The 27,008-nt window shown below is 39.1% G+C and overlaps 1 protein-coding gene across 1 annotated transcript in view; it reads left to right on the forward strand.

The window, feature by feature from the left end:
• The first annotated feature begins 325 nt into the window (after positions 1-325).
• chrm2a (cholinergic receptor, muscarinic 2a) overlaps positions 326-27,008 on the forward strand; it is a 111,317-nt gene continuing 84,634 nt past the window's right edge. The window contains exon 1 of the mRNA XM_037695916.1: positions 326-438. The gene's annotated coding sequence lies outside the window, so the exon portion shown is untranslated. The remainder of the gene's footprint in view (positions 439-27,008) is intronic.

The following is a 27,008-nucleotide window of genomic DNA, read 5'->3' on the forward strand; positions in this document are numbered from 1 at the left end:
AAACCCTAATCCACTGAAGTGACTTGAAACACAATTCACACCGAGTCAAACGGGCACGAACAGGCTAAAAGAGCTGATTATTCTACTGAAAATGTGCAGCATGCTTCTGATTTGGCTGCCACGAGCTTTAATTAGCGCGCTGGTGAGCATCACACTTATAATCTTGTGTTTTTTTTCCTTCCCTTCACGCGCTGCTGCCAAAGTCAGAGTCTAAAAGGCAAATAAGGACTCGTGAAAGAAATGCCAGCTCTCTTTTTCTATCTCAGTCTTCTCCTCTCGCTCTCTCTCACCCCCCCTCCCCCCCTCTCTTCTTTTCTCCGGCAGCCGCCGTTGCGCTCCTCGTCTCCAAAGCTCCGTCTCCACCAGCATGTCCTCAGACATGCAGCCCCGGTGCCATGAAGCGGACCAAAACACGCCGAGAGCACATTGCGCGTACAGGTAAGCTCATACCTGAATATACCCCCCTCCCCCTCCCCTGTTCACACCGATACATCAAACCAGTCGACATGTCTGAAGCAGATTTTATCTAAAGCTGTCCAAGCAGGAGCCAGAGCGCCTGTTGTGGGTTTGTTAAACTGTCTTGCTCAAGGACATTCCGACAGAAGGACCTGGTTGCGGACAGAAGTTGGACCCGCTGCCGGACTGGCTTTCTTTCTTTGACCACCACCTTTGTTTTAGTATTTTACCCAAATGTCTGGTGCGCAAAACAGAAAAGGTGGGAAATCCAATCAGTTGTTACTCTGAGCAAGTTTTCTGCAAGATTTCCAGAATGTGAAAGTTGCTTTTGTTTGGAGAATACGAGAGAAGTTGTGCGTAAATTTACTGTAAGGAGCTCAAATATATTAAACGAATTAATCCGGGGCAGCTGAAATACGTGATAGGATGGATTAAAATTAGTGCTGAGCGGATTCAAGAAGCCTGTTCGATGCATTTTAAAAGAAAGATGTGCGTGGAACTTAAGTCACGGACTGTTTCCCTCATTTTAAATTTCCAGGGATGTTTGAGTCACTGTATTATGCTATAATATAAAACCGCCACACTGCGCCAACGTTGCGCGCTGTTTTACCAAATGCACAACACTGTATGCACATACCGTGCATATGTGCACTATTTTCTTCAGATATTCTCACCCCCTCCTCATTTGAGCTTATATTAGTTAATAAGGTTGTATTCATTTTTAAATGTCCTGTAGTTCTATGGAAACCATATGCGCTAGTTGTATTTGGATAAAAACGTCCTGTGCGTATTTTTCTGAAAACAATGTTTTATTGCTTAATGTTTCACCATGAACATAAAAAATCGACTTTTTTATATTACTATATTTAGGTATAGCCTATCTGTCATTTGGGCGCCCCCAATGCTGATCTAGTTTCCTCACTTCCATTTGTGACATTTTAGCGCATGTTCGCTCCAAACGGATGGAAACACGGCGCTTGCCCTCGGTTTCTGTGTGTCCATCAGTCAAACGATTAGCACAACGCAAAGCTGTGGCTCTGCACCGAGACTCTCCCAAAATCCGTTTAAACAACAACAAGCAGAGACCGTGGTGGCCACGCCAGGCGTGCGTAAAAGCGCAACAGCCTCAAACAGAGATGATGGAGCTTGAGATGGGAGCGAATCTCCCAACATATGCAGTGGGAGGCTTACAGAGCGCGCGCTCCCAGTAAACCCAGCTGAGGATGCAGAGATCTGCATTAAAAAAAAAAAGGGTAACGTTTTGTACTTTAAAATCCAAAAGATGAAAGTAAATTAGAGATTTCGAGTTTTTCCGCCGTTTAGGATGAATGAGTGCAGAGGGAAGAGTTGGTTCGAGGTAGTGTCTGATTTATTTTCACTCTAATACAGATCAAAAAAGTTGGATTTAGTTGTGAATTTTCACTTGTTGGGAGTCGGTCTGTTCCATCATTTGAAACTATTCTGCATTCCAACTTGTTAGCAGTGGATCTGAGGACGTTGAGGTTATTTTTACTTCTGTCTTGTGAAAATCTAAAATGTAACAGAGTTATTTTGTATGAACCACCTTTCATCAAGGTGATTAGTTTGTTTGTGGAAATAAAACAGCTGGGCTGACTTTTTTTTTTTCTTATTTCATTTGGTTTCTTGAATTAAAGAGGTATTAGAAAGCTGTCAATTAAAATCAAAGCTGTTTGCAGGTCTGAGTTTCTGTGGCAACCCTGTAATTAGTGCCAAATAACTGATGTCAAACAGAATTGCTACATGTGTGGCGGGAAAAAAATTGGTCTTTTCCCATAGTTTGTTGATTAACAGGATCACAGCAGGTGCCAAATTTTAAACTTTAATCAAATGCATTCCAAAGGAACCATTTGCACCCCCTTATGAATACAGATTTGGCAGTTTGTTTTACAATTTATATGAACAAAGCAAGGAAACGAGAGCAAAAATGTAAAATAAATGCATGCACATTACAAAATAATGCAGACACAACCTCATATTAACATAAAAATTTGTACATTAAAGTTATTTCTGGCAATTCTTCCATTTATATGCTTTTATGGGCCAAACTTCTGACAAAACATAAATCATATTTAAAAAAAAATCTACATTTTTACGATTGCACTGTCTAAACAGGTTTTATTCGTCTTTGTTTCAGTCAGTTCTGTTGATCTTTTCATGCATGCGTCGTGACCTGGACGTGGTTGATCATTTTATTGTTGGCATCCCTGTGTTTTTTTTTTTTTTGAGGACAGCTGAGTGTCTTGTCCTCAGTCAAACTATTACCTAACTCTGCTGGTGCTGCGTTGATGCTCTGATTGCATGCGACAGGGTTTACTGTTGAAAATCCAATCACATTCTTTAGTTGTGCCTGTTTGTGCGAAGCTGGTTTTAAAACGTCAACCAGCATAACTGTTTTTTGGGTTTTTTTTGCTCCATAGGGGGCAACACGCGTCACAGTCTCTTTCCTAAATGTATAAAAAGTGCAAATGACTCGCTTTCTTGGCTGGATTTAGATGGGAAGCAGAAATGGAGACTGAAGGAGGACAGTCCTGCCAACGCTGCCTCAGCACGTTGAACACATATTTCTATATTTGTGTTGTTGACAGCGCTTCAAGATGACGTTGCTTTTGTTAATATTAAAAGAAAATAGTTCAATTTATATACGTGGATGCCTCGTTTGGTGGATGTGTGCGTTGATTGAAGAGAGGCTCTACATTAGTGAATCTTTGTATCTGGCACGCACAGAAAGGAATGTCTAATTATCACGCTTTCAACCGCAGCGAGCTCCTCCAGTTGAGCTCCTCTAATCGCCGTCTTTTCTTGTCATTACACCCTGACTCATTTTATTTTTTGACGTAATTAAAATGTTTTTTTTTCCCCGCTGCATCGGGGTGTCTGTTCAGCATCGACCAGGCGTTGAACGGAGGGCTTAATCTAGCCGAGGCGAAACAATGGCTCGACTTATGTATGGAAATGTTCGGGGAGAGATGAAAGCAGATTCTACGAAGGAGTTTTACATAAAATTAACGTGTTTATGTGAAGGGGGACTGACAGGATGTGGATGTCTGACGCAAACGGGGATCTAAATGTGGATTTGGCCCTAAATGTGCAATGTGTGGCCATCGGATGAGCTTTTCCTACGCCGATACGGTATTCTGAGTCAGAAGGACAAAAGGCCATCATCCCCTTTTCCTGTCCTTATCAGATGCCGAGTGATTGCAGAGCTTTACGATACGAGGTGCCACTACACGGCCGCATGAAGTGGCATTGATTGGAAAGGATGGGAGGAGGGCGATTCCTCCTTAAGGTCATTATCTAGCAGACGCAGAGAGTTGGATGAAACAAAGCAGCGTAATTGCATTTTGTAACAAAAGACTCGGAATTAGTGGAGCAAGAACTGCCCGGTCAGCATTTTCCATCAACATTTGAGCGGCTTCAGTGACACTGAAATCTATTGCGCGGAAGTTTGCAGCCTGTGTGAATGTCTGAGTGTGTCTGCAGTGTTAGTAAAATATCTCATAAACCAGTGGGAAGATTTTAATGAAACTGGTAGACTTTTAGCTTTTTTTTTTTTTTTCCTTCTCGGCTGCTGTTTCACCTTTCCCACCCACTTTTTGATGTTTGGTACGGGGGAGTTGAACCGGCGACCTTTGATCACAGGCCCACCTTCCATAACCTCTGCGCCCCCACTCCACTCGAAGATTTTGCCTATATTGAGCTAAATGCATGTTTGTGGACGAGTCATTCTTAACACTGAGCACTAAATGATCCTGCGTAATCTGTTTAGAAAACTTTGCTGTTACCCATTAACGTCAGCCTTATTGGTCTGTTAGCAAAATATCTCATAAACCACTCAACTAATTATATTGAAACTTTCAGAAAGTGATTATTGGATAGAAATGTATAAACTATGACATTTTAGAGTCACCTAAATTAAGATGAATGCCACAACTAATTGATCTTAACCAAAACCAAAATAGCTATAACTTGTTCAAATGACCAAATATTGAGCTAAAGCTGGGTGTGGTAGTAGCTGAGAGTTTTCCCTAAAACAATTTTAAAGGATTATTGTGAGATTTCACAGTATTACATGCGATCACGCAAAATATATTTTACAAGGTTTGACCAAAATTATTTTAGCTCCTTTTCTTTTCAGCATAATGTTTAAAGCTAAAAAAGTTCCTGGAGAAAGTTTGATGGGGCACTGCCATGTGGCAGCCATTTTAACATGCAAATGACAAAAATGCCTACGTTTTGATGTACATGTTAAAATATGTGGTGGTAGAAAGACACCTACGATGACATACATTTCACATGTCAAACTGAAGGCCCAGGGGCCAAATATGGCTCTTACCATATCTGGACCTCAAAATTATATTTCAAAATACTTGTATCACTTCTTGTTTTACTTTAAAACAGAGCATACTTTATCTAGCACAAGGCTTCTCAAGACAACAGGACAACACTGAAGCCAAGAAAAGTAGTTGAAATTTTACCCTAATCTTTGATTTTGATACGATAAAAGCACCAGGGAACATCACATTAGACCAAAAAAAAAATATCCCGAGGAGCCTGCAACCAAGAAAAGACGTCAGGTGTCTGACTAGGTATTTTGACTGAAACTGGGCCGTGGTTTGAAATAATTTTGTAATTTTACCCCCCTTTTGCAAATGAGTTTGACACTCCTACGTCATGTGACCTCATCGTGGCAATTAGAGACCAAGGGTTCTGCCAGAGTTTTTCAATGAGAAAAACAGCATTTGTTTCCAAATTTCATCACCATGGTAATTCAAAATGCCAATAAAAGTAACAGCACACATCACGGTACCGAGCTGGTCCTTTTGATATAACATTTTTGGGGTTATATATCGCGGTTCAGTCTGTATTAAAGTTGATAGAGTGAGACTCGTTTCAGGTGGATAATAATAGGTGGCTGCATTCAGGCTGTCCCCATTTATTCCATTGCTGAGGGTGGCGGGCATTTTTCCATAGACTACTAGGCCTTTTTGTCTTTAATTTGTATCTGACAAATCTGAGTATTTAAGCTGTACACTTGAATAATTTATCAAATCTAAAGCATAAAGGAGACCTAAATGTTTGCAGCCAACACCAGTCTGTACAAGCAGCTCTCATTCCTGAGGCCATCACTGCAGTCTGATGACACGGACTCACACGGTTCAGATTCAGCTCTCGACTAAGGGCTCACGAATCAATACTCTGACATTAACTCAGGCCTACATTAGCAGATTTGTCTTCCACTTGGGAGCAGCTAAAACAAGCTGTAATCATAATGACCAAGTTAAGTAACTTTAAAAAACTTGTAGAAGCATCCTGGTGAGCCAAAATGCAAAGAAAGCTTCAGTCTACCGTATTTTTCGTTGCATAAGTCGCACCTTTTTGTATAAATATGCAAGGCCTGCGATTTGTACACTGAAGCGACTAATACCTTTTTTTCCCCTCATATTTATAACCCAATTTTTGGCTGAGATCTGACGATTGCATTCATTCTGACACGGAAAATATTGAACACTACCATTTTCAGCCACTAGAGGGTCCTCGACTAATATGGCAAGCTAAGTGTCTCGTTAATAGGTAAAAGTGGCTATTAATGAGACACTTGGCTTGTCAGAGAGAGCCTCCTTTGTCTCGCTCTGGAATTTCTGGAGCAAAACTTCAAATCAGCTGCATTTCACTGCAACGCCCAGGCAAAATGCAGCTGATTTGACCGTCAAAATGCATTTATTAAGGAAAAGTTTAACTGGCACACACCTTTGCTATAATTTTGAGCAAACAAATAATTGTTTTTATGTGTTAATCTTGTTAAATTCTTGTTAAAGTCCTCCCGTGCACGCTCCCGTGGTTGCCATTTGTCAGCCAATCAATTTTTGGCAAAACACCGGCCCACATTTCCAGGTGGTCGGTGCATAATAAACACAACGCATCAGTGGTGATGTATAATACATGCGACTTATATGGTGAAGTGACTTATTTATGTTTTTTCCCTAATTTATTAGACATTTTTGGACTGATGTGACATACTGCGGTGTGACGTATACAGTGACAAGTAGGGTACTTGTTGAATTGTGGTTTAACAACAATACTTTAGGTGTAAGACTTTTCTAACACAAAGTCTCCACTATATTAGCTTCAATTCTTAATTCAAAACACTGCAGATGCTCTATCCTGCACAACTTGTCCACTCTTGCATCGGTTCTGAATGACTAACCAAGAATGTGTCATCCATGGATGCTGCACATCTTTCATGACAAATCCCTTCTTTCCAACCTGTAGGTTGTGACACATCCTTTGATGTTGTCGGGATCTGCACTTGAAAGCCTCATAGGTTTTCTTTGGTTCCAGCTGGAAACTGACATGTGGTGTCCTGGGCCACATCAAAGATGGATGTAGGCACGGTGACATCATCGATTGGTTCAGAAATTGTCACTTTGAAGCTTTAAATTTTGCACCGATCGTCAACGTCTGTCACCATCCTAGTTTTTCTATAAAAGATATGGACCTTAGCAAGTGAATGTGTGTAAAAAGACACTCAAAGCAAGAATGGAAGATATTATTCATTTGTTTTGACCTTAATATCGTTCACAAAGTTAACAATAAAAGTAGTTTATCTACTGTATGTGCACAATTATGCAAAAATGTTCACTAAAACAACACTACAGCTTGAATATTAAACAAAAAATTCAGACTTTGTATATAATCGTTACACGCCTATGATTAAAACATTTCTTGTCAAAGGGGACGAGTCCCCCTCACATAAATATATATATTCATTTGGACTCGCTAGCTTAGCGCTACTTAAGTGACGGCAGTTGACGACTGTGCTACGTGCTCATAGTTATTAAATCAAGTGTTTATATAGGTAGGTAAACAGATGTTTAACAAACTTAAAATAGATCAGAATGCAGGAAATGGCATTTGTTGAAAATTTCTGGAGGAGGACCCCCATACCCCCCCCCCATCAATGTGTCCCCCACACATTACAAATGCTTTTAACGCCAATGGTTTTAATACATGTCATTTTAAAATCGTTTTAAAGCCTAGGATTTGCAGACAAACATGGTGAATGAAAGCAAAAAGCTTGTCTTTTTCAAGTAAATGTTTATTTAAGAGAGGATTCGTTGAAATTTAAACACTTCAGCTCCCCATTAATCCTCATTTAAACATCTCACGTAAACTGTTTAGGTTTCTGAAGCGTGCGTAAAAGATTTATTTGCATGATTTGCGCTTTTAACAGTTTCAGGCAATTGTTTAGGCTGCAGATAATTTGATAAAATATTATCAACTTTAAATCACAACCCATCTCACTCCTGCGACATGACACCTGAAAATGTAGCTTTAACACTTTTATTGTGACACTGACACAATGTTAGTTTTTATACACGTGTTCGACTATGTGCAATAAAGTAACTCTGCAGACCTGGCAACGTCTCACATCGCCATTTGTGTCACTAAACCTTGGAAATTACTTTTCAGGTGGGCTGCGAGGCCGTGCTTTTAATCAAAATCTGTCTTTATAGTGGCGCTGCATTGCAGTCAATAAAGATTCATTTGTAGCAGCTAATAGAAAAGAACTTTATAAGACCTTCAAATCATTGTAATCTGTTTACCCTTTTTATTATTCACGCCACGGAATGACAGTTCTTTTTTTTTAATCAAACTGGGTGCACATTGTCCTTGGCGGACAACTTTACAATATTGGAGATTTCACTCGTCTCATTGTCTGTATAGAACAGGAGCCGAGTTACGAGAACAGCTGCAGCAGTCGTCGTCGCGCAGTTCTAAGAAGCTCTCGAGATTCTTTTGAATGTGTTGCGCACTCCAAAAGCCTCAGGTGCTCCTCAGACTTGCAGCGTTAATGCCGAGCCACCATTCCTTGCTCTTAATTACTCAAAGCCTGAGTGCCAGATAATTCCAGACGGCCACTTCAGCATTTGGCTTGGCCGGTTTTATTCGTTCAGATTCAACGGAAACAATTTGCCGTCAGGTGGGCTCGACAGAGACAGGTTGTTCTAATTGCCAGCAAAACAAATTAGCTTTATGATGGGACTCAGAAAAATTAAAGGTCTGGAATCTCCTGCTGCCTTTTAAACCAGCATTTTAAACTATGATGAGAAGTGAGGGAATTAAAGCCATTGTGGTCATGCCTTGCAAATATTATGCACAATCTCATGCAAAATCTGTCAGTTCTTAAGATTTATATTGAAGACAACTTTCATCTGATACCACTCCAAATCTTAGTGCAATATGTGTAAAAACAACTTAAGAGCCATTTTTGTTTTGGATAAATTTGATCCGTTACGTTTTTTTTTTTTAAGTGGGCTCAAAAAGCTAATCAGTTGTGATTACTTTTTTAAGAGTTTCATAACATTTTATCAGGTAGTTTATGAAATATTTTGCTAACAGACAAGCTGGGGTGATGTTAGGAGTAAAATATTGTCAGAAAATAGGTTTAGAGTTTGCGTTTTAAAATGACTTGGCTACTTATCACACCAATTTTATGTTTAATTTATATAAAAGTAGCAAAATTAGAGCCATTTTTCTTTCCAAAAGGTCAGCCATCTTGAATTGGGTTAACATATAAAAAGTTATGTGCATCTATACACACACCCTTTAACTTTTGGCAGAAGGCGTGGGGCTAAAGCTTCTCCACCAAAAGAGAATTCATATTCACTCAATTGAGGTGTAATTTATACACTTACAATAAAAGTTCAATTAAATGGAGGAAAAACATGAGAAAATAGACATATATGAAGATGGAGATTTATTTTCCTTTCTAATGGTTCACTTTGAACGCTTCACAACAGGAGCAGTCGCTCCAAATGGTGTTGCAAGCTCTTGTCCCATAAATGGCACAAACATGACAGAGCGCCTTAATATCTTGCAGCGCTTCTGCAGATGCTGCTTGTGTGGGTGTATTTGAAGTAGCCCTGTGTGACTTTTGCTTCTGGTTGGCCAGAAACATTAACAAGCAATTAACCAACAGAAAGGTAGCCTGGTATTTTAGGGGACGAAAGACAAGGGCATATGGTCTTAGAACTAGTCTTTGTTTTATTTTGACGGCAGATTTGGATTGTTCTGGGGAGGACAGAAATCACTAAAAAATACAAAAACATAAAGTCATTTAGACAAATAAGGAAAGGGGAACAGGGAAACATATACATTAAAAGTATTAGAAGTAGCCAGGCATTAATCGATTCACTTTTAATTGAAAGTCAATGGAATTCCATGTTGATTTCTTTTGAATAGGCAATAACCGTCAAACTGTCTTCCAGGAGGTATTGCTGTCCGAATAACTGGTTTAGATAAATCATAGATACATTTTAGTCAATTAGCAAATGTAGGCATGCAAGACCAGTTATAATAGTAACATTGTGCCTGCCAAACATGAACATCTCTGACCTCATACAGCACACAGCATGGGGCAGCTGTGGCTGAGTGGTTAGAGCAGTCATCCTCCAATGGGAGAGTTAGGGGTTTGATTCCAGGCAAGACATTGAGCACCTCATTGCCTCTGATGTGTGTCCCATTGGTGTATGAATGTGATAAAGCTCTGATTAGTCTTTGTATAGATCTAGTAGAGTGCTGTATGAATGGGTAAATGAGGGCATAGATTGTGTTGTAAAGTGCTTTGAGTATTCAAATAAAAAAATCTTGATAAGAGGAAGGCACTAAATGAGTACAGTCCATTTATCATTTTACCATACAGCACTATAATCCAGATTATTTCAAAGCACATCATTGCATTGTAAATCTGTAAAAATAAAAGCTTATTGAAATAGAAAAAAAAAAGTGTTTTGTTCATGGATGATTCCACCAAAAGTGTATTAATTCAGCTTCCTTGAAGAAATGCACATCACCCACTGCCTTAAATTCCAAAGCTGTAAACAAAGAACCTATAAAAGGTAACACTCTCACTGGGTTAAAACTGTTAAATAGTTCCCAACTCCAAAATAACAAAATTTTATTGTACAAAATTACAAAAAAAGAAAAAAAATATATATATATTTTTTGGGACTTTGCCACCAGTGAGTCGAGTAGCCACATTTTGCGTGGCCATATTATGAAAACCACAACCCTTTGGGGATGAGATGGTCTAGGGGCAGGGCAGCAGACTTGAGACCCGAAGGTCCCGGGTTAGATTCCCGATCATTGCGTATCTCGTGATGTCTCTGAGCAGGACACTTCATCCCCAGTTGCTCCCTGAGTGCTTCCAATAGCTGCTCACTACTCCACCTGGTGGTTGATGGGTTAAATGCAGAGAGCCAATTTCAACACTGTATGGGAACATACAATGATAACACATACACATTATAATTTTTGTGTACACAATTTTCTAAATCGTATCCTCAGCTATGCACAGTATTTTTTTTTACACACATAATGCATACTTCGGCCTACTGTGTGGCAACCTTGGCAGAGGTTTCCACGTTTATGATTTAGTCTACAGGAGCATACGTTTGAAATGAAGATGGAGATACTTGAAACAGTTTTGAACAAGTACTTTTAAAGTACTGACATATTTGTACAGCCTGGACATTTGTGGTTGTAACTTCAGATGTGTCGTAACAAAGCTACCATGACGCTATCAAAATACGCTTCAACAGTCTAGAAATATGAAAACCAGAAGGTCCATGACTTGTTTGAGACACCAGCGGCCACAAACTACTTTGACCAAAAATATAATGGAAACGCTTTGTAAACCTGTTCAAAATTAAGATAAGATTCGCATCATGAGAAAAATGAAAAACCCTACAAAAAGGTTTCAAGGTATCAATGATAAAAATGTAAAATATTATTAGAACTTGAAAATAAACCATTTTTTAAAGACAAGTATGCTTTTGCTAAATTGTTGGCTTCTCCATCTCATGTTTCCCCACTGCAAGCTTGGCAGATTCCTATACTTTTTCAATTGTCGTCCAATTGCTTTACCTCTCATCCTCTGAATTTACTTCAAATCCACCATCTTAGACTGCAAGAGACAATAGAGTTGGCAAATGACCAAATGTTCCATCATCTTGGCCTCCATATATCCAGGAGAGACTGACCATTGTATTTCAAAATGGTGAGAGTTACAGTCCATCTGTGAGGTGTAAGGCGTATTGGAGAGGCAGCTCTACAACATAAAGGACCTCTTCATAGATGATCCATCCAACTGGTAGACTGGGAAGGTGAGCTGGTTAGAAGTTACTCTACCGTCAAAATAAATTACTTACACACGTCAATTTAACAACTAAAAACTTTTATATCTAACAATAAAATAGGTGCGCTGAATTCTATGTGTGACCAGTTTTGAGATCAAAGTGGGCAAAGAATAACAGTTTAACAAATACCCTGGTAGAAGTTTTGCGTTAGCTTCAAACCAGGTAGCTAACCGTAGCACAGAAATTAAGGAAATTTGTGTGCGGTCAGATGTTTGTGTTGTAGCAATGATTATTGGCTATGTATTAGCAGAATTCAATTTGTGCATTTCATCCATGAAACAACTTCTAAATCTTCTCTGCCAATACCAAACAGTATATCCTGCTATTGACTCTTGTTTTTGGCGTCTGATACCCAAAAATGCCAACAATTAGGTGCGTGATTGGCAGAATCGATAAGCAACCAGTGGAAATCCTAAATCTCCGTATTCTGGAATTGAACTTGTCCTCACAGAGCAGGGTTTATCTAGAGCCAGAGGATGGAATAGCATCTCTGCAATTCCTATTAAACACCTGTGGGATCAGCTGGGTATGCAATTTAATTCAGAGTGACCAACCAAACCACATTGTTTCACTTGTGCTCGTTGAAGAATGGAACTAGCAGTGTGTGCCCAAGCTGGTGAGTAGCATAAGGAAAAGATGCCAGGCAGTGGCTGTGTATGGTTCTTCCACATACTCAAGGATTCAAGGCTCTTTGTCATACACACCACATGTCGTACATGCGTTGGAACAAAATTGTGTACACATGGTCCCAGTTACATCCAAGAAAAGTATAAAATGTAAAAGAAAAATGGTAATAAGAACTAAGAAAAATGTGACACCAAATACTAAAGAGGCTCCTGTTTTTAGGTGAATAAATTGTTAAATTGCCAATACATTGTCTTTTCAGATTTCCATCATCCAATGCAATGAACACCAAACCAGAGTCAATAGCAGAATAAGTTGGCAATTTGTTCATGTATGCACTCTTTATATTTAACTCTGCTCAACTTGCATTTCTCTTAATGAATGTGGAGCAGTTTAAAGGGAAATAAACAGGTTTTCAAAATGTACAGTTTTTTTGTCACATAGAAATTTTTATAAAAAATAAATCATCAACAAACCACAAACTTCCTTACTTTGTGTAAAGTTTACATGGACAATTAGCTACGTCATTAAATGTTCAGCTAAATTTGGGGATAGACAATTTTCCAAATTTAAAGTTTTTATACCACAAGATACATTTCTCAACCTTATCTAAACTGTGGAATAACCGTGCTGAAAATCAGATTCTTTAGTGCGTACGTTGCTTTGTTTTAGCAAAAAGCCGGAAGATACAATTGTGTCAGAATAAATATACTTTGCAATATAATTTTGGAATCACACAGAAGGGTTTTCTAAAGTTCATATTCAGCCTGAGGTGTGTGCTTTATTATCAGACTTGCACTTTAAGACACAATTATCCACCGTTACATATTTCAAGAAGAACTCGTCTGTAAGTATAAAATATACAGTGTATTTGTCTTTTTTTAATCGTTACAAATCAGCATAACATAACAGATTCAAGATTAATTTAACCCCCTCCAAAAATGGAGGAGCCTTGGATTGACCAGTCATCCTTTAACATGGATACTTTTCACTCCATTCTAATGGAAGGAAATGTTTAAAACAGACTTCCTTCTTTCTCAGGGCTTGAAAGGATAAAAGAGAGATAAATATGATAGGAACAATTGACAAGACAGCGTAGAAATCATCTGAAACTGTGAAACATTTACACTTTTGACATTCCCGGAAAGACAAAAACACCAAGTGTGAAATCAAAGCTGAACTAGAGTTGCCTGTGACACAAATTACTTGACAAAGCTCTGTGCTGTGTACACACTCAACAGATTAACACAAGACCTGACCCTAGATAATAGGGATAAAATCAAAGGGTAAACATTCGACTCTACGAGACACCGGAGTACAAGTTTAGACAACTTGTAGAAGAGTGCTCGCTGCTACCTCCTCTTTTTAAATTAATACTAACAGGTTTGCTAATAATCATTGTCACCTCAGTTTTCAAGTAACGGAATAGTTTATATCCAAGTGTACCCTGTTCATTCCACTTTTTTTTAACATCCTTAAACATTATAAACAGTGGCTACCTTTTATATGGTCAGGCAGTTCAGTTTTTATTGACTCTGTCAAGTAAACCTGAGATAAAGCCCAGTTAACGGTAGTAAATACCACAGACCTGTTTGAAGGCATTTGGCGGATGTCAACCTTCTTTTCCTTTGTGAAAACACGACAGTCTTGTTTTTATGAGGTGGAGAAAGTCGCTGAAGTACGCTTATATACATTAATACTCGGCAGTGCAGAGGAAATGGGTTCATGGCATGCTTCCGTTGGATAAACATTGGTTGGTAAAGAGAAAACATGGCCTGAGATTGTGTGCTTACTGCGCGCAGGGCGACTGAGTCATCTGAGACCTGTATGTCTCACCTTCCCTCGGGGTTCACTAGAAGAAGTTCATGGACTTTGAGTTTTATCCAAAGCTTTGTACATAGACAATGTTTAGTTTGACATTCTCAAACACAATCCCTGAAGGTCTTTGTAACTCTTTCCAGGTGAATGATCTGACATTTGGAAGAAATGCCAGCCGAAAGGAAACTGGGCACTTTTTTTTTTTTTAGGTTTGAGCTTGCTGAGTTTCAAAACTAGTAGCTTCTTGTTTGCATTCTGCTATGGACACATACTCCAGTTTGGTACACTTTACAACCCTTCTCCCTTTTTTTAACCTCTCTGGCTTTCCGTTGAGCTGGCTCACAGTGTCAGAGCGAGAAATGTTGTTATTGGACTTGACAGGGACAGGAGTGCTGACAGAGTCCAGGGACTGCACTGTATGAGTGGAACACAAACAGACTGCGCGATAGAATCACCGTGTGAGGCACTCGCCTCCTCCATGTTCACACTCTCTGATGGCCTTTTTTGACAGTACTCTCACAAACAAAAGGAAAGCAGAAACACATCTGATCCTTTGAAATAACTCAAAGATGGTGAAATAAATACAATTTCCAGGTCGTTTTAGTGGCTCTGCCATTGCAATCATGTAAAAAATAAAAACATTTTTTAATTGTTATTAGGTATGAAAGTCTTGTGTTGCTTGCATCTCGCTGTTAAGACATTTTTGTTAACCTCCAGTACGTCACGCACTTATAATTCAGCGACAAAATGAACAAAAGTGATAAAAAGTTTGATATTCTTCAGGCTTGAAAAATTCAAATGGCCCACACACATTTCGCTCTTAAAATCTTGATTAGTTTGCACCAAAACCTTTACGTTTCACATAAATACACTCCCTGTTATACATTGCATTCTATTCATACATATTATTTTTATATTTTTAAACTTACATTGTTAAGTACAAGGGCTGATGCGCAAGTAAAAAAAAAAACTGCAGTGTATTAAAATTTGTGCATTCTGTAGAAGTCTCTAGTGGAATATGTAAATTGAGTTTACACCTCTTAGATGGACAGTCAAACAGGCAGAAGAGCTACATCAGGTCTACTTTTTGTCACAAGGGCTGGTGCTGGTGAACCCAGTGGTGCAGGCAGGCAGGAAAGGATTCAAGATAATCTAAAATAAGGAATTTATTTTATTATACAAAAGAGCTGACAGGGCAGCAGACAAACAAACCATCCATGGAACAGGGTTGCAGAAAACGAGGAGCAGGACAGGCATCACAAAAGATAAGACAGGACATCACTAGTGGACAGATAATGCCAGGACAAGGACTAACACTGAGACACAGACTTAAATACAAGAAACACCAATTAGAGCAAGCGATGACACATGTGAGTAATCACAGATGCCAGAGTAGGAGAAAGAGGATGCAAGACATGAACACGACACAAGAGGGGGCTAGATACTAGAGAAACCCAAATCCTATAAAGAGAAACAGAAGATCAGGGGGAACAGACATAAGACACCAGGGACAAAACCACAACTCCTACACTTTTCCCAATAAACAAAGACAAGTTCAATCAATACCACATAAAATAGCTAAATAATAAACATTCCACCCTTTAATAAGTATTTCCTTGTTCAACCATTTGTCCTTTATATATTTCTCCTCTATATCAAAGCTTTAAATCTGACCTGTACATTTATTGGAGGGGGTTTATCATCAGTAACCAGCATAAAACTGATGTCAAGACATGAAAATCTGGTGTGGTAGTAGCTTAGATTATCCCATACACATTTCATAAAAACACATTTCAAATACTAATGGACTGCTCAAGAGCTTTGTTCAAAAGTAAAATAATGCTACTTTCTATTCTACTATTTTAGGCAAATGTTGCACCAACAACATTTCTTTCAAGTTACAGATTTTAAAAGTTTTTGTTCAAAATCAATTATATTATCAGACAAAAATAATAAATGTGTCAAAGAGGTGTTTTTTGAAACATCCCAGGCAAGCAGGCAGGTTGAGCGCTTCAAATGTCGTTTAACTAACTACACAGAGCACCAGTCAGGTTACTGGATGTGACAAGGCGAACAGTCGATCTAAGAATGTGGTGACGAGACCAGGCAGTAAAAGAACCGGCGGGGGGGGGGGGGGGGGGGGATTAGTAAGAGAGAACAGCTGGGATGATTATCAAATGCAGAGCAGGTGTGAATAAAATTGGAAAGCAATGGTGATTGAGGGAAATGATGACTTGAGAACTGCAACAAAAACAGTGCCCTGCAAATGCAAATTAACTCTTAAAAACATGAAAAAGCTGCTGACCACAAATTAAAAAAAATACACCACTCCCCACCAAAATAAATGTAATGACATAATGAACTCATTTATAAATTTAAATAATCATTTATTCAACAACCTCTGCCTTGCAAGTTTAAAATAGATGTCTTGCACAACCTGTCAGCACTCAGAATGTGAGTAAGAGATGACTCTCAGCCACCATCACTTTATATTTAGTGCGGTAATGGTAGTTTAGGAAACTTTTCAGTATAAAAACAAGAAATTCAGATTTTAAAGAATAATGAAGAGCGACAAAACCAAACACTACAATAAAGACAGTACAAATATATTTATAATTTATTGTTGGTAAGCATCTCAAACAATAATTATTTTGTTTTCAACATTACTGTACACACCATGAGAGTAGCTATACCAGCCTTTTTAATTACTATGAACTTGTGCATAAGACATGACAATATAATAATAATAACAATAACACTAATTTGTATGTATTGTCATCATTGTATGTTCCCATACAATGGTGAAATTGGCTCTCTTCATTTAACCCATCCACCACCAGGTGGAGCAGTGGCCAGCTATTGAAAGCACCCGGGGAGCAACTGGGGATAAGGTGTCCTGCTCAGAGACACCATGAGATGTGCAATAACCGGGGATTGAACCTGGGACCTTAGGGTCCCGAGTCGGCTTCCCCCATGCCATCCCGGACCCCAAAGTACCCCTGAAGTACCCTCGAATAAAAGTACACAAATTAATTTTAAAGAAACATGCCATTACTGAAATATGAGGAGACTCCAAATAACCTTAAGTGATGTAACAGGTTCTTTAATTTCATAAAGAAAACTTGTGCTCGTCTAGTGACAAAATCTTAACTCTGTGTAAAAAATTCAACAGATCAAACTACTGATTTTGTTGCATGGCTTTAAATATCCTCAGGAAACTCATTTTTAATTACTGCTTTATTGGATTCAGGTGAAATGGAAAGGTCAGCTAGTTTGCTGAAGTCACATACAGTGATAACATTGATTTCCAGATTGTATCCATGTGGAATTGTCTAATAAGCGTTGTTATTGTGTAAGCACTGACGGTCTAATAAGGAACTAAACAAATAATTTTTTTTTTTTTTTTCATTTAGCCTTTATTTATACAGGTTAGTCTCATTGAGCCACGAGAACTCATTTTCAAGAGAGACCTGTTTAGGGAGCACATGGTGGGGGTTAAGGGTCTTGCTCATGGGCCCAGAGTGGGGCGAATGAGGGTGGGGGCAAGTGTGGGTGTTTCACCTACCCCACCCACAATTTTGATGTTGTCGGGGCTGGGGCGTGAACCTGAGATCTTCGGATCACAAGCCCACCTCTCTAACCTCTGCGCCACCACTCCCCCACCTCTGCGCCACCACTCCCCCAACTTTTTAGTCACACTGAAGAACTCCTTGCATGTTAAAAAATGCATGGACAAAAACGCCAGTGTAATTGTCATCCGTAGCATATTCTTGACCTATTTTTCTAAATGTTATCCAAATCCATGCTGTCTATAGTGTATATTTTAGCTGCACAAGGGCAAACATTTGTATGGTGCATTTGATTCATTAATATGTAGTAAATAAATCTCAGTGGTATTTATTGTTTTCTACATGGACAATCAATTATTAAGAGCTACGTTTAATTTTGGCATATAATATATTTCAAAGACAGATGAGAAGTTTGTCAAATTTCAGCAAAAGTTCATGATGAATGAAGGGTGGATTCTGATCAAACGGTGCTAAACATCATCCCTTGGGTTTTCTTGACGTTCTTTTTAAGTTTCATGTGGGATGTTAATTATAACCTAAACTTGTACTAATTTGGAACAACAGGATTCACAATTATAGGCAAGCATTTGTGGACAATTTTTTTTTAAAGCTTGATGGAGATATGCTTTCAGATAAGCACTTGACAGGCTGTCTGTCAGAGTTACAAGGTCCATAGAGTTCATTGAAGGAGAAAATGATTTAATTTTCATCTTCACTGGTTACATTTACACTACCAAGATGAATGCTGAAGTGACATAACACCCATCTGGCCATTATGAGTCAACGTTTTTATCCAACACACTTTTACAATATCAGCCGAGCAAACCGTGTGCTTCTCCATCCATCCATTCACTTCCTGATGCTTATTTGTGGTTGACTTATGGAGGCAACAGACTCAGGAGGGAAATCAAGGCATCCCACTTCCCACTGATGCTTTCCAGTTCCTCCTGGGGGATCCAAAAGCATTCCATGCCAGAAAGGACACCTAATCCCTCCAAGTTCTGAATCTTGCCAGGGATCTCCTCCTAGTGGAAGATGGCTAGAGAACCTTCAAAGGCAGGCAACTTAATCAGATGTCCAAACCACTTCAACTGAATTCCTTTGATGCAGAGCAACAGTAACTTTACTCCAAGCTCCACCCTTAGATGATGGAGCTCCTCCCCTAGCTCTAAGGCTAAGCCTGGCCATGCTATGGAGGAAAGTTGTTTTAGTTGCTTGTGTCCAAGATCTTGTACTTTTGGTCGCTATCCCAACCTCCCGACCATTAGTGATGGTAGAAACGTAATCACAGACTTAGCTCCTTATTTTTCATAATAAACCACAGCAATGTCCTCAAAATCCCAGATGTGAACTAGAATCCCAAATACTTAAACTCCTGTTTAAGGCAGGGACTTGCTACTGAGACAGATCCCAATGTGTGTTTTTCTATTAGTCTATTCATCTGCACTTTGTTAAACATTTTAAAACATGTAATCTTTGTATCAACAATTCCCAGTTGTTTGAATGGGATACTGATGCAGCTACTTTTGTTTAACTGCTAACCTTGTATTAATGGTAGTGAAGCTAAAATAACTATAAAAAGAAAGTTAAATGAAGTGCAATTTTTTTTGTAGATGTCAAATCTCTTTGTTCCAATGCCCTTCGCAAGAACAAATTAAAGACATGTATTGCTGACTGAAGCCAATTGTTATCTACATGATGTGTAAGTGAATATATAATTGTAATCTTGCAAGATGTCAGTGGGACCAGAAATGGAGACTAGATAAAAAAGGAGAAAACTTTTATGGGAAGCGAAGAAAGGGGAAAACAAAGCAGGTTTTCCTGTTCCGTGTTTGCTAAAGATCGCTTCTAAAACCAGAAAAAGTGGAGGGATTTTTTTTCTCCTGCTTGAATAATAAATGGGTTACAAAACATGACGTAATGCCTGATAATTACATGGTAGGATGTTAGTCGCATTATCTAACAAACAAAATGCTATATAGTTGAAGAGGTTTCTGCAAAAATCAAAACATATGTTGCACAGTGGCTTTGTGTATCTGGATCTGTGACTGTTCCCTTGGTGCCTTGCACAGCACCAGTACCAGAACTGCTGCCAATAGAGGCTGCATGCATGACAGAATCACATTCAGCGATTAATCTTCACTGCACTGGCTGCAGCATCCCATCTGAGATTTCATCAAATCTTTCCTGTGCATTTCTTCTCCTTTCTAAGATGAATGCACACACAATGTGAGCTTTTCCTCTTTGTTACGCATCATTAAAGTTCATCTCTTCACCGACACAAATTGCACCCAGACTGCAAGCTAGCTCTATTATGTTGGCAAAAAAAAAAAAAGTTGGGCCCGGTGGGGTTGTGCCATTTCTGAAGGGGTCTTCTAATCAAAACGGCATGGCCATTTTTAAATTTATGCATGTAAATCTTGGAAAATGTACACAATGAGGCTTGGTATCAAGCATTCAGAAACAAAAAAAGTCAGAATTCAAACAGGAATCAGGTGATGGTAAATCAAATCTGAGACCATTTCAATCCTCTTAAGGTAATTTATTTTGCTTATTATAAAACTGCAGGACACTGAAAGAGGATTGAACCACACAGATGTGAAGCCTATAACCAACCTATGCATGTTGTTCACTGTAGAAACTGCTCACTAGACAGTTGTTGTAATGACTAAACTTCTAAGAGCAATCCTGTTGCAGTCATAAATGTTAATTGGGTTGTGTCATTAGTGATCCAGCTGTACCTGCTAATCTCTTTCTGGTATACATTTTTTTTATCCCGTTTGTTATGTAATCCAAGATTCTGAGTCATGCGACTGGAAATTAGCATAGGTGGAGGGGTGTCCTCTACTAATTTCCAGCTTTTCAAATTAAGGAACTTAATCCATGGAGAGGAGCACCATCCCCTAAGTTAAATTATAATGTCCCCTCCAGCCCAACAGTTTAATTTCCTGAACCATCTTGTCAGATATCAAATTCCTGGAATCATTCCAAAGGGAACAAAATCCCCGTTCTCCCTCTTGCAGTTAATTGCAAATCATAATGTCACTTTTCATGGTGCTGCCTCTCCCTTGAGTGAGGCTCGTCCAATTATCTGTTGGATGGTGATTTATCTGGTCACCTCATTTTCCCAGAGTCCCCATGCCCGCATCCTACGTTCAGCCTTGTTCAATTCCATCCCCCTGCTTTATCAGTTTGCTTATCCCATATCCTTGCTTCTCTCATCTTTCCATCTCCGCTCTGCTCCCCATGTTCGACTTCCATCTCTAGAGTGGTAATGGTCTGCTTCGCCATGGTGGGGCTCAGTAATGAAGCTGCTGTCCTAGAAAAAACATGTTAATGTGGACCATGGGATCAAATTCTCTTCCAAGACGCAACAAATAAGCACGTCATCCTGAACGCAATAAACATTTAGACTCAAGGGTTTGACTGAGAATTGGCAGCTGTTGGTTTACAGAGGACATCCAAGGAAGGCGTTAAGGTACGTTTGAAAATATGTAATCGGACAGAGCATTTTAGAGCATGTTCAAGTGCAGCTGAACAAGATGTTAATAAGAGGAAAAGTAGGGCTGTGGATCCCAGAGGTATTGGCTCATCCATCTGATTGTCAGTAGCATTGACAAGCTGTCTGCCTGCTCCTTTCTCTGCAACTTTGACCTCCCTTGACCTCCTTGGTCTGATTTGACAGGCTGCGATGTGCTCTGTTCATGAAAAGGTGTGTGCATCTGTCTGTCTGCCATTGTGCTGTGCTGCATTTACATGTGAGGACTGTTGTGCCTGATGTGACCCAGGCTGACGTACAAAGAAAGAAGAGAGGAGTTTCCCGTATCTGATGTTCCCACGTTCTTGCTGTCAGTCTAGCGAGTCTGAGGAGCAGTCGTGCATGTCTTCCCTCCATCACACAGAGTCTCTTGTCTGCTTTGCCCACTCATGTTCCCGTAACTCATTGTGTAATCAGTTTAAAAGCATTGAAACTGAATTAGGGCCGTTTCAAATGTAGCTCCTGTAGAAAACCCTGGCGAAGAGCTCCACGATCATGTTTGTATGCAAAACTAAAATCGGAGCTGGTTGCTTTGCTCGAGATTTAACAGAGGAGGAGGACACGCATGCCCAGGTTTGGTGCCGGTTGCTAGGTAACCAAAATGATATCCCAGAAGTAGCTGGTTTTTCCAGCTGCAGACTGGGTGCAAGATATATCTGTCAAGCTGTCAGATGAAAGTCTGGGCATTACTTTTACTGATGAGGAGGGAAGTCGACCAGCAGCTGAGGGGGTGGTAGGTTCATTCTCAGATTTCGAATTCAGATTCATCCACCTGCACATGTGTATACAATGGCTGCTTCCAGGTCTACTCAGGTAGTCATTTGACAGTCTGTTGGCCTTTCGGGGAGAGTCACTGTGTGACTTTTAAGAATGAGAACCAACAGAACGTCCGAGTCGTCATTGTACACACAACCACAAAATATCAGGGTGTGTGCATGTGTGTGATTCTTCTGATCAAACACCTCAAGAGGTCATCACAGACTGCTGCTCCGAAGTGGAACCATTTTCTCTCTCCTGTTGCACAACACAGACATTTAGTTCAGAGGTGAAAGCAGCTTTGTAACCACAAAGGCTCATGCACACACACACTGCCTGCTTCTTAAAGCTGCCGTGCATCGATGCACAAATCGCTGACTGCACCACATAATTTGTAGAAATAAATAAAAAGCTTGTAAAGCAATGTATCACATAACACATGTGACAACAGATGAGACTCCAGGGTCATAAAAAAGTGAAAGAGCCATCCAAGAGTAATTTCCTGTGTAAATTCTGTATACGCTGTCGCTGCCTCTGCATCTCCCTCTCACATGAGCTGGCAACCCACTTCTTTTAAAACAGAAAACATCAACATATGATCAACTACTGTATAATCTCGATGCATAAAAGTTATGATTTATGCAACACGCTGTCTCAAAGCACTAAGGAAATTTTAAACACTCTACTTAATCTATGTTAATTTATACATATTGACATTTCAGTAGTGCTTCTGCTTTGAAAACGTAAATCCTTAAGTGTAATATTTGTTTGGGTAAACTAACACTGGAGCACCCATTTTTAAAACCATAGCTCATGACTAAGATATGACTGAACTGTTACCTTGGAGGTCTGAAATGCACGCTGTTAAAAAGTAAACTCAAATATAAACCTGTATGGTCTGAAAAATGCAGTCTGATATGGTTGAAGAACGACTCTGCAGAAATTATCTGAAGAAGCTGAAACTGAGTCGTTAAAGATAAAAGAATCAGGACGCTAGCTAAAAGCTAAAAGAAGAAATTCCTACAGTAGCTAAAATCTAAAAACAATGTGCTAGCCAAGTTAAAAAAATTCAAAAAGCTACCTAAAACTCAGCTACCTTGAAAATCTACCTAAGCTTGCTATAAGTATCTAAATGCTAGCTAAAGTTGCACAAGGCCAGCCAAAAGTAGCAAAAAGGTTAACCGAAATGATGCAGACAAACTGGTTTATGCATTTGTCACGTCTAGACTGGATTATTGCAATAGTTTATCTGGGTGTCCAAATACTTCTTTAAAAAGTCTTCACTTAATCCAGAATGCTGCTGCCAGAGTCTTAAATGGAGTTAGGAGAGATCATATCTCTCCTGTTTTAGCTTCTCTTCATTGGCTCCCTGTCAAATCCAGAACTAAATTCAAAATCTTACTTCTAACCTACAAAGCTCTCAACAACCTAGCTCCATCTTATATTACAGATCTTATTGTTCCATATTTTCCTAACAGAGCACTTCATTCTCAGACTGCAGGCTTACTTGTGGTTCCTAGAGTTTCCACAAGCAGAACGGGAGGAAGATCTTTCAGTTATCAGGCTCCTCTCTTGTGGAACCAACTTCCAGTTTCTGTCCGTGAGGCTGACACATTGTCCAGTTTTAAGACTGTGCTGAAGACTTTCCTTTTTGATAAATCCTATAATTAGGGTTGGCTTGTTATGACGCTAGACTTAGGAGGACAAATTGACCTTTTTTAAAAAAAAATTATGAATTGTTACAAATGCATATGAATGAATAGTTTATTTGGATTTCCATCATTTTTCAGTCAGGTCATCTGGACAGTTTCTTTGTGCTGAAACATTTCACCTTCCATCCGGAAGGCTTCATCAGTCAAGGAAACGCACAACACAAAACTGATTCTTCCCCCAACAGCTTATTCCAAAATGGAACAAACCAGTTATGTTGGTGATAAGTTGGTCTCTTTGGTACGCCCCCTCCTCCATTGCCGGCCCTCTTCCTTGTTGACAGTTGTGTCAAACTGGTTGAAAACAACAAAGTCCATGCTCAATAATACTGAGTATACAATCCAACATTTTTCAGCATGGACTTTGTTGTTTTCAATCAGTTTGACACGACTGTCAACAAGGAAGAGGGCCGGAAATGGAGGAGTGGGGTGTGACAAAGAGACCATCTTAGCACCAACCAAACTGGTTTGTTCCACTTTGGAGTAAGCTGTTGGGGGAAGAATCAGTTTTGTTGTGTGCGTTTCCGTGAGTGACGAAGCATTCCGGATCGAAGGCGAAACGTTTCAGCACAAAAAAAAAAAGAAACTGTCCAGATGACCTGACTGAAAAATGTTGGATTGTATACCTGGATTATTGAGCATGGACTTTGTTATATAAATAAACTGAATTGAATTGAGTCAAAAGGCTAGACGGAAGCAAATTTAGCAGAGGACTGATTAAAATTTAAAGTAGCTAAAGTCTAACTTAAAATAACAAAAAGCTAGCTAAAATCTATAATGACTAAATGCTAACGAAAACTAATAGTTACAAAAAAAAACCTATCTTAAAGCTAAAAGTATTAAGCTAATGAATAACAAAAAGCTAAAAGTATGAAAGGATAGCTAAAAGTTGCTGAACTCTAGCACAAAGCTAAAAGTAACATGGAAGACAAAATAAATGAGCCTGAATGCTGAAGCAGTACCATCCATTTTCTGCACCTATGTTTTTTCCATCAAAGTTGTGGGGGAGCTGGTGTCTATTTCCAGCGGTCATTGTGTGAGAGGCGGGGGACACCCTGGACATGTCGCCACTCAAAGAGAACAATTTATTTACAATTTATTTAAAATATCCTGTTCTATGGGGGGAAAATATTTCTAAATAGAAGTAATTTAAAACAGTGCAAAAGTTACAAAAACTAAAAGTCATAGCACCTATCATCAGAATGAGCTGATTGTGCACAAGAATAAAATAGAAGATCATATTTTTTGTGCTATTTTAAAATACAGAAAAACTGTGTGAGTGCTGAACGGCAATTCTTACAAATGCAGGAGTTGGAAAAGTGATCTAATCAGAGTTACTACAGTGACAACAGCAGTTATCTATCACGGGAGAACAGCTTCTGATTTTGTTTTTCTTTTCAAAATGATTGCGCTTCCTCTTTTTTTTTGGGGGGGGGGGGGGGGGGGTGTGCAGTTGTAGAGCAACGGAGCATGAAAAACCTTGATATGAGGTGCTTCTCGTTCCATTGCATCCCCAGCCACGATCGCTCCATCCGTCATGCAAAGATCATCCCCACCTCGCTTCTTTGAAATACTGGCTCGGATCATCTGCGGCAACACGACCTCAGAAACACAATTTTCTCCCCAAAATGACAAAAGCAAAAAAAAAAAAAAAAAGTTGTTGAAAAATGCATCAAACTCTTCGTGCATGAGGAGTTTGAATTGTTATGAGACCAGGTGTAACACAGCCAAGTCAATCAATTTCCAATTAGGCCGAGCTCCTCAATCATCCATAATTCTTTTTAGCAAGTGCCTTTTCATACAGGATGGGTGCTTAACCCATGGAGCCTCGATGTGAAATGTCAGCTGGTGCAGGAGGAATTAATTACAAGAGGCAGCATGTCAAACGGATAACGAACGCTAAAATACAGTTAATTTATTATAATGTAGTCTTTATGTTCCAATCTTAATGGCAGTTCTAGTGACGCTCGGCCCACTCATTTACAGTTAAACTCCAGAGATTTATTGTGTTCTTACAGTTGCCCATGTTAATAATTTATTAGTCACTTTCTCACACACACAAGCCAACCAACTCTCACTGTAATACTTTGTGTTTTCCAGGCATTCCCCCACTCTTTTTTTTTTTTTTTTTTTAAGTCTGCTGTCTTGCTTTATTGGAGTGAATATTTCAAAGCAATGTTCATCTTTCTACTCACGGCGCAGCGGTTTCACAAGTCTACGGAGATAAGAAGGCTTGGACCAACAAGTATAAGGTGTCATCTCACTTTGACGGAGCAAGACACATGGACGTTTACAACAGTCTGCCTTGATGTGGCCATTGATTAAGCTGTCCAGACTGAGTTTCCATTGGCTCTCTTCCCACTCTGGAGCTAAAAACACACCTGCCCAGGCTGTCAGCTACTAAACTTATAACATCATAGCCCCCCACATGAGGCACCTCTATTGTTTTGAAATGAAAGCACATCAATTTCATAGGCCTCACTACCCAGCGGATGATTTGTTGGAGCCATTATCCCATGAAATTATTCTGGAAAATGGCTGCGCTTGGAAAACAGAATGTAACCAGAGAAATTGAATTTTCTGTGGAAATGCAGTGTGAATGCTTATTGCAGAAGAGCTTGATTAAAAAAAAAAAAACGAAAAAAAAACAGTTGAAAGTAGCTAAAACACATGCTGAAATGTAGCTGAGATGGAAGAACAAGCCTAAACTAGCAGAAGAAAGAAGAATACATTTGTGTTTAAATAGCAGAAATTAGCACAGAAATAGGGAAATTAGCTAAGAAAAAACTGAAACTAGCAACAAAAAAGCTGAAAAGTAGATGAAAAGGATTAAAGAAGCTTAAAAAATGGAAAGAGCTGAAATGAGCCAAAAACGTGAAATTAGCTGAAAAGCCTGAATTTAGCATAAAACAAATAGTAGCTGAAATAGCAAAAAAAAAAAAAAGGGCTGAAAGGAGCATGACAAACTGTGATTAGCATGAATATGTTAATTAGGCTGAAAGTAGCAAAATTTACTATGAAAAAGGCTGAAATTAGTTAATGCTAAAATGTAGCTGAAAGGTAGAACAAGCTAAAAAATTAGCATAAGAAATCAGAAAGAACACATTTGCTGAAAGGAGTGAAAATAAGCACAAAAACGTGGAAATTATCTGGAAAAATAAGCTTAAATGTAGTTGGCAGAAAGAAGCATAAAACAGCTGAAATTAGCTGAAAGAAGCTGAACTAGAACTAAATGTGAAAGGAGCAGTAAAAAGTTGTAAATAGATCATATAACATGTAAGTATAATGAAATTAATTCATTTTTGATGAAATAAAAATG

The sequence above is a fragment of the Nematolebias whitei genome, chromosome 22, assembly GCF_014905685.2.
Source record: "Nematolebias whitei isolate Nwh7 chromosome 22, NemWhi1, whole genome shotgun sequence".
NCBI classification, from domain to species: Eukaryota; Metazoa; Chordata; class Actinopteri; order Cyprinodontiformes; family Rivulidae; genus Nematolebias; species Nematolebias whitei.